The sequence below is a fragment of the Mirounga leonina genome, unplaced genomic scaffold (genome assembly GCF_011800145.1).
Source record: "Mirounga leonina isolate KUSES-001 unplaced genomic scaffold, KU_Mleo_1.0 Mir_91, whole genome shotgun sequence".
Classification (NCBI taxonomy): Eukaryota; Metazoa; Chordata; class Mammalia; order Carnivora; family Phocidae; genus Mirounga; species Mirounga leonina.
This window is the reverse complement of record NW_023270839.1, coordinates 18,169,627-18,177,083: the sequence shown is the minus strand read 5'-3', so window position 1 is coordinate 18,177,083 and position 7,457 is coordinate 18,169,627. Positions and strand designations below refer to the sequence as shown.

The following is a 7,457-nucleotide window of genomic DNA, read 5'->3' as shown; positions in this document are numbered from 1 at the left end:
GGGAGAAGCAGGCTTCCCGCCGAGCAGGGAGCCCAATGCGGGGCTCGATCCCAGGACCCTGGGATCATGACCTGAGCCGAAGGCAGACGCTTAACGACTGAGCCACCCAGGTGCCCCGAATTTACACATTTTTAATCAAGAATCTAAGACCATAGGAGTGCCATACTGGCTCAGTTGGAAGAGCATGTGACTCTTGATCTTGGGGCCATGAATTTGAGCCCCATGTTGGGTGTAGTTATTACTAAGAAAAAATAAACTATTAAAGAATGTAAGACTGTATTAGAGATTGGAAAAAGCTAGACTTTAGTATGAAAATCACAGATGAACACATAGGGAGTTGCACTTCAGAAATTTTAGGACATATGCAGAGAGCAGAATAATGCCCTCTCCCCATGGAGGTCCAGTAGAACCTGTGTATGTTAGGATACATTGTAAAGGGAATTAAGGTTGCAGGTGGATATAGGTTACTAATCAGTTGATTTTAAAATAGGGAGATTATTCTGGATTATCTGGGTGGGCCTGATATAATCACAAGGATCCTGAAAAAGGTAAGAGTTGGTTGGATATGATGTGAAAAGGATCCAACTTGTCATTGCTGGCTTTGCAGATGGAGGCTTTGGAACTGGAAACTAAAGAATGGGAGCAGCCTCTGGAAGCTGGAAAAGGAAATAATTCTTCCATAGAGCCTCCAGGAAGTAAGGCAGCCCTCCCAACACCTTGATTTTAGCCCAGTTTGAGACCTATTTCAGTCTTCTCATCTATAGAACTGTAAGATAATAAATTTGTGTTATTTTAAGCCACTGCATTTGTGGTAATTTGTTAGTACAGTAATAGAAAAGAAATACAAACATCAACCTACACTTGAACTTTATTTTTTAAAAGATTTTATTTAACAGAGTGAGAGAGCACAAGCCCCGGGAGCAGCAGAGGGAGAGGGAGAAGCCGGCTGCCTGCTGAGCGGCCTCTGGAATCATGACCTGAGCGGAAGGCAGATGCTTAACCGTCTGAGCCACCCAGGCACCCCCTACACTTGACCTTTTTTTTTTTTTTTTTAAGATTTTATTTATTTATTTTGACAGAGAGAGACACAGCGAGAGAGGGAACACAAGCAGGGGGAGAGGGAGAGGGAGAAGCAGGCTCCCCGCTGAGCAGGGAGCCTGATGTGGGGCTCGATCCCAGGACCCTGGGATCATGACCTGAGCCACCCAGGCGCTCCTACACTTGACCTTTTAAAGGTTCTAAATCTTGGTCCTTCTAGGGGCTTACTGACTTTATTCCCTTTATTCTCTTCCTTTTTGTCTATGCTACAGTCATTTCATTATTAATCAAATATCCTAGTTGGCTTTAGGTGTTTATTTTTTGGGGTATGTGACACATAACTATGGTTCAAAGAGTTCTATACAACAATATTTGCCACTCTCTCCTCAGTCCTGTTACCTTATTCCCATTCCTCCGCCTATTCCCACCCTTCTCATCTAAGACACCAATCCTTTTAATTTCTAGTTTATACCCCCCCCCACGCAGACACTTGTGTTTTCTTACATCCTCTTCGTTCGTACACAAAGGGTACTATCTATATTTTTGCCTTTAAGCAAAATTAACTTTCTGAAGTGCAGTAAATTTAGCACAAGAGTACTGAATGACCTTATGGAAATGCTGTTCTGCTTAAATGCTAAGGGCCAGATCGAAATGAATTAAAGCATTAAATGTGAGGGAACTGAAACACTGTAGCATAGTTAACTTTTAAGAAAATCTAATCCTTATCGTCAGTTAGGCTTCACACTAGGTACTTCTAATCACACATCCTGGTAGCTGAATCTCACTAACTTTAGTAAACGTGGGTAGCGGGGGTGGGGGTGGGGGGCTTGAACTGTGGAGTTGGCACAGACAAATCAGGCTGAGTGGGTGGGTGTGAGAACAGGAAGACATTTCCGTTGACACGTCTGTGTGTTCCTAAGTCCTTGAATCCTGAAGCTTTCACTTGGGCATTTGCCTAACTATGCCACAGCATCGTGGTCTTGGTCCCTTAGCCGTAAAGGGGAGCCCAAAACTGTACTGTATTGAATGAGCGGCTCTAGATAGGCACTTTCCCAACGATGTACAACGCCGCCCAAAGTAGCCAGAAACAGGATAAAATATCATATCCGAGCCTAACCATTCCCTCAAGTGATCTCAGTGTTCAGTGACTAGCACCCTCCCATCGCCTGCCTGCGGAAACGAATATTCCCAGGATCCCGGGCCGTTTCGATTGACGTTACTTCCGGGGAAAGTAACCTTTCGCCGGCGGTTGCAGGACTGGAGAGGTCTCGCGACATTTGCTCCCGCGAGATCTGCTTGCTCACTCTAGCGATGACATCCTCCTCCTCCTCCCCGTCGCCTTTCGGCAATCTTCGCCAGTCCCAGCCCCGACCAATCTGCACTCAGATGGCATTGATCAGGGTCTCCCCCCGAACCCCAGTCCGCGCTGGGCGTCAGGCGGCAGCGGCGGGGTGCGAGCTGCACGAGGCCGACGGCAGCGGCACTACGGGAGGGCACGGGCTGGCGACGATCTGTGAGCGTGGGCGGGGCGGGGGTAAGGTAGCTGAGTAGCGGCTCGATTGTTCTGGCCTGGCTATGGCGCCTCTCCTCCCCCCCGCCATGGCTCCCCGTGTCCCTGCTCCGCTCCTCTCAGTGAGTGAAAGTGGCCGCCGCCGCCGCCGGCCCAGCGCCCGCAGCCGCCTCAGCGCCGCCGCCATCTTGGGGTCCCAGGAGCCGCCGAGGGAGCGAGCTAGGAGCGTCCACGCCCAACGCAGTCCCCGTCCCCCGGCCTCAGAGAGCGAACTGCGGCTCCACCGTCGGCGGTGCGACCCCCCCCTTCGGACCCCGCCCGCACCCCGCCCCCCCTCCGCCGCCGCCGCGGCGGCGGGGCCCGGCGGCCCGAGGTGAGGCGACTAGACGTGGGCGGGCGAATGGAGGGGGGGGTTGTGTAGGCCCCGTTGCGCCCCTTTCTGCGGGCGACGACTGGGCCGCGTCTTAAAGGGGCCGTCGCCCCCGGCCCTTGGATTTGTTGGGGTTAGTGGGGAGGATGGGTGTGGACACTCCCCGTAGGGTTGGGACCTCAGGGACTTGGGCCTTGTCCTTTCCCCTCTCATACCTCTAGAGACCCGGGGTCACGCGGTGACCTCAGATAGCCGAGGAAGCCCGTGGGGCGCCCACACGTGGGGAGTGTGTTAGACCAGGTGCACGTGGGACCCGGTGGGGCGGTGTCGGGCTAACACGTGTGTGGGTTTGGGGGTGGGGTGGGTCAGGGCGGGGGCTGGTTGAGCTCGAGTGGGAAAACCCTGTGAGGGTTTTATCTGTCTTCTTAAACAAATGAGATCTAAGAGCTTGATAGTATGTCAGTTTAGGGGAGCAAGTTGGGATATGGGTAAATGGTGTATGTTGCTTGTCGGTGTTAGGTGGGGACAGCCTAACACGTGCACATACTTAGGAGTGTGTAGGGAACACCCATTATGGTCTTTTAGGCTTTTGTAGAACGTCTAGGCAAGTGTCATCCTATTTTGACATTCCTTCTTGAGCTTGCTGATGAAAACTACTACTTCCGTAATCAGCTAGGGTGAAAGCCCCCTACAGTTGAGGAGTGATAGAGCCTAAGAAGGCACTCTATTTTAGTTTACAGCCAACTATGCCCGAATTCTTTGATTCGTACACTGTCTAGTTTCATGTTCGAGTACTTGGTAGGATTTGGAGATGGAATTAGTAGGTTGACTTCTCTAAAATCACAGGTAACCAGCTTACTTTCCAATCAGTGACTTTAATGATTTCCTTTCCCAAGGAGATTTTCATTGTGGTTTGCTAGTGGCTGTGTTTTATTTATTTTTAAGTAACAACTTTATTGCAATATAATTCACATACCAAAAGACTCACCCTTTTTAAATGTACAGTTCCGTGATTTTTAATATACTCATAGAGTTGTACAGCTTTCACCACTGTGTAATTCATCACCCCAAAAAGAAGCCCCCTTAGCAGTCATTCCCCCATCAGCCCTTCCCCTGGCCCCTAGCAACCACTAATCTATTTTCTGTTTTTGTAGATTTGCCTATTCCGGATATTCCCGTACAAAGGGAATCCTACAATATGTGTCTTTTTGTGACTGGCTTCTTTCACTTAACATGCTCTCAAGGTTCATCCATGTTGTAGCATGTGTCAGGACTTTGTTCCCTTTTGTTGCTAAATAATACTCCGGTTCCTTTTGTGTTTTATGCTTGAAATTCTCAAACTCTTCCTTTGAATCAACAATTTGAGATTATTATATGTGGTAAAAGTCACATGCCTACTAGATAATAAAATGAATTTGTGTTTTTAGGGTTAAATTCTGTTATTTTAGTTTACTGTGTTCTTTTCCTCTTTAATTTGTTTCAGAAGAATCCAAACTAGTTTTTGAAGATCCGTGTCTTTTAATAGGAAATAACTGTAAGGAGCACAAATGTGATTAGAAAACTTTATGACTAATAAACACATTTTGAGTACATCAAGGTGGAAATATGATTAAGTCTAAGCAACAGACCATAAACTATGGTGTTATAACTTCACTTAATAAGAATTTGTCATAGTATTAACAAGGAATGGTATCATAACAGCTTTTGATTGCTGTTACTTGTGTAGGCATAGGGTTAGGGAGGGAAAAATAGACACCTCTTCTGCCCTTCAGATTAAAACTGCTTTGGGGATTTAACATGTCAACATACAAGTTCACACAAAATACAAATGCTGGGATGCAGTGAATTTTCGAGAGGTTGGAATGGGATAGGGTTAATATGATACTTGGAATTTGAGAAAATAAGTGAAGTTGATGACAAGTTTTAAAGTTACATCTTAAGCATAAGTATTTTTTTTTTTTTTTAAAGATTTTATTTATTTGCGAGAGAGAGAATGAGAGACAGAGAGCATGAGAGGGAGGAGGGTCAGAGGGAGAAGCAGACTCCCCACTGAGCAGGGAGCCCGATGCGGCACTCGATCCCGGGACTCCAGGATCATGACCTGAGCCGAAGGCAGTCGCCTAACCAACTGAGCCACCCAGGCGCCCAAGCATAAGCATTTTGATATGATAGGCTGTAGCATGCAGAGGGTGAGAAGAACATAGTTGCTAATACTTACTAAACACCTATTATGGACACTAATTCTAATCATGAGGGCCCTGGTCCCACCTAATACCATCATCTTTGGAGGTAGGATTTCAACGTATGATTGAGGGGAGCACAAACATTCAGACTGTGGCTGTACATTAAGTTAGGAATTCAGCTATAGAGCGTTGGATTCACTTGCTAATCATGATGTGGTAGGTTTGCTTAGGGTTGAAAAGATCACAAAGCTTAATGCCTGGCTTTAACATGTACATAAGAGAGATTTCTATATATGTTAGGTCAGAAGTAGGAGATTAGTAATAGTAAATAGTTAACAAGTTAGATACTAAAAAAAGTCAGTTGGGGCTAAATGCTATCCATATTTTTAATGGACTAAAAGACACTGAATCAACTGTGTGACATGCTTTTATAAACCTTCACTACCAGGGATTGAGGTAGCCTGTGTGATGGTCTATAAAGCAGGGTTGTTTTTTTTTTGTTAAGTAGGTTCCATGCCCAGTGTGGGGCTTGAACTCACAACCCCGAGATCAAGGGTCGCATGCTCTACCAACTTGAGCCAGCCAGGCACCCCTATAGAGCAGGGTTCTTAATGTCTTTTATGTGCCCTGGACCCCTTTGTAGTCTAAAGAAGCTTGTGAATGCCTTTTCAGAATATGACATTTAAATGTATAAAATATAGTTCACATATTTAGAAAAGAGTTTATGATGTAAGAAATTTTATTACTGAATTAAATAACTAGTGAAAGTCTAATATTGATGGGCTGTGCTGCCTACATTCAGAATTGAAGGAAATGCTAACTTCAGTTACTGGTTAGTGAAAATGAGGATGGAAATTTTTTTCCATCCAAGTTTATGGACACATAGCTAAGTGATTTCATATGGGGCAAACCAGTGGTTTTCTAACAAGAGGAGGACTATTGACTCTTAAATTCATGTTCACAAGAACATGAACATGACTTCTTACGAAAGGAGCAAGGGGTAGTTTAGGTAAGGGGAAACCTGGTAGTGTAATGGAAAGACGTAGTTTTTAGGCTAAAAAAGATTGGGGTTTGAGTCCCACTTACCCATTGGGTAAGCTACTCAACTTTTTTTTTTTTTTTAAAGATTTATTTATTTATTTTAGAGAGAGTGTACACTCGGGAATGTGAGTGAGGGGAGGGGCAGAAGGAGAGAATCTTCAAGCTGGCATGGAGTCTGAACAGGGCTTTGATCCCAGGACCCATGAGATCATGACCTGAGCTAAAACCAAGAGTCAGACGCCTAACCAACTGAGCCACCTCGGTTCCCCAAGCTACTCAACTTTTTTGAGTTTCAGTTCTCCTTATGTGTAAAATGGGAATAATGATTTTCACTTCTGAAATTAAATGACATATTAACTATAGGACCAGCATATTGATGAATGTTGGTTTATTTTTGTCTTTGAGGAAATAAACACAACCACAGACCATGACATACGTTTAGTTTTGATTTGGGAGAAGGGAAACTATTTGTTAAACAACCTGTATGGCATATAGGATCTACTCAGGGTATTCAAGTATAGGGTTCATCTTTTGGTAATGGTACTAAAACTATTCTTACTTCTTGTAAAAGAACAAATAAGATACCGTCAGGTTTGCATGGGACAGCTAGCTCTTCTATGTAAGAAGTTAGGAACTAAGTAGAATAAACTGTGGGTAAATCTTTCTTATTTTTGTGCACGAACAGAAAAATGGGTAGTGAACATCAATATGGTAAAAAGAATGTTCGGGTCACTTTATTCCTGAGAATGTTGCCTGAGTGTTGCTGGAAAGCCAATAAAATGTTAGTCATTCCCTGGAGAGGTATGAAAAAGAAAATATAAAAATGGACTGCATTATCTTGGTACAAAACCACAACACATCCACTCTTAGACTATAGAATGGATTCCAATTATTGCACCTCAAGGAAGAATAAATTAAGCTGGAGGGAAGTTTCCAGAAAATGGCAGTATAAATGATGAAGGCAATGGTAAGGCTTTCACGTGAAGATAAAGAAATTCGACTTGATGATGGAATGATGAAGACTGGGTTGGACTGTGATTAAATTAAATTGAATTAGGAAAAACATGAATTATAATCCTGGAAAATTAGAACTAGCTTGGAAGATGAATATTGTTTGACAGGTGTATAATGAGTGGTTTGTTTATGAAACTTATTAGCACAGAAGGTGGTTAAGGCTCAAGAACAAACCAGACACAATGTAAGGGTTACAAAGCCAGAGACTTTTGTGATCCAGTCCTAGTTCATTTCAGGTCAACAAACCATTTAATGATGTGTGTATCTAATGGTTTATGAAACTCCTTTCTTTGTTCATTCA

At 44.3% G+C, this 7,457-nt stretch overlaps 1 protein-coding gene across 2 annotated transcripts in view; it reads left to right on the top strand.

The window, feature by feature from the left end:
• The first annotated feature begins 2,315 nt into the window (after positions 1-2,315).
• Positions 2,316-7,457, top strand: part of INO80 (INO80 complex ATPase subunit) — a 135,924-nt gene continuing 130,782 nt past the window's right edge. For both annotated transcript variants that reach the window (XM_034994151.1, XM_034994150.1), the window contains exon 1: positions 2,316-2,921. The gene's annotated coding sequence lies outside the window, so the exon portion shown is untranslated. The remainder of the gene's footprint in view (positions 2,922-7,457) is intronic.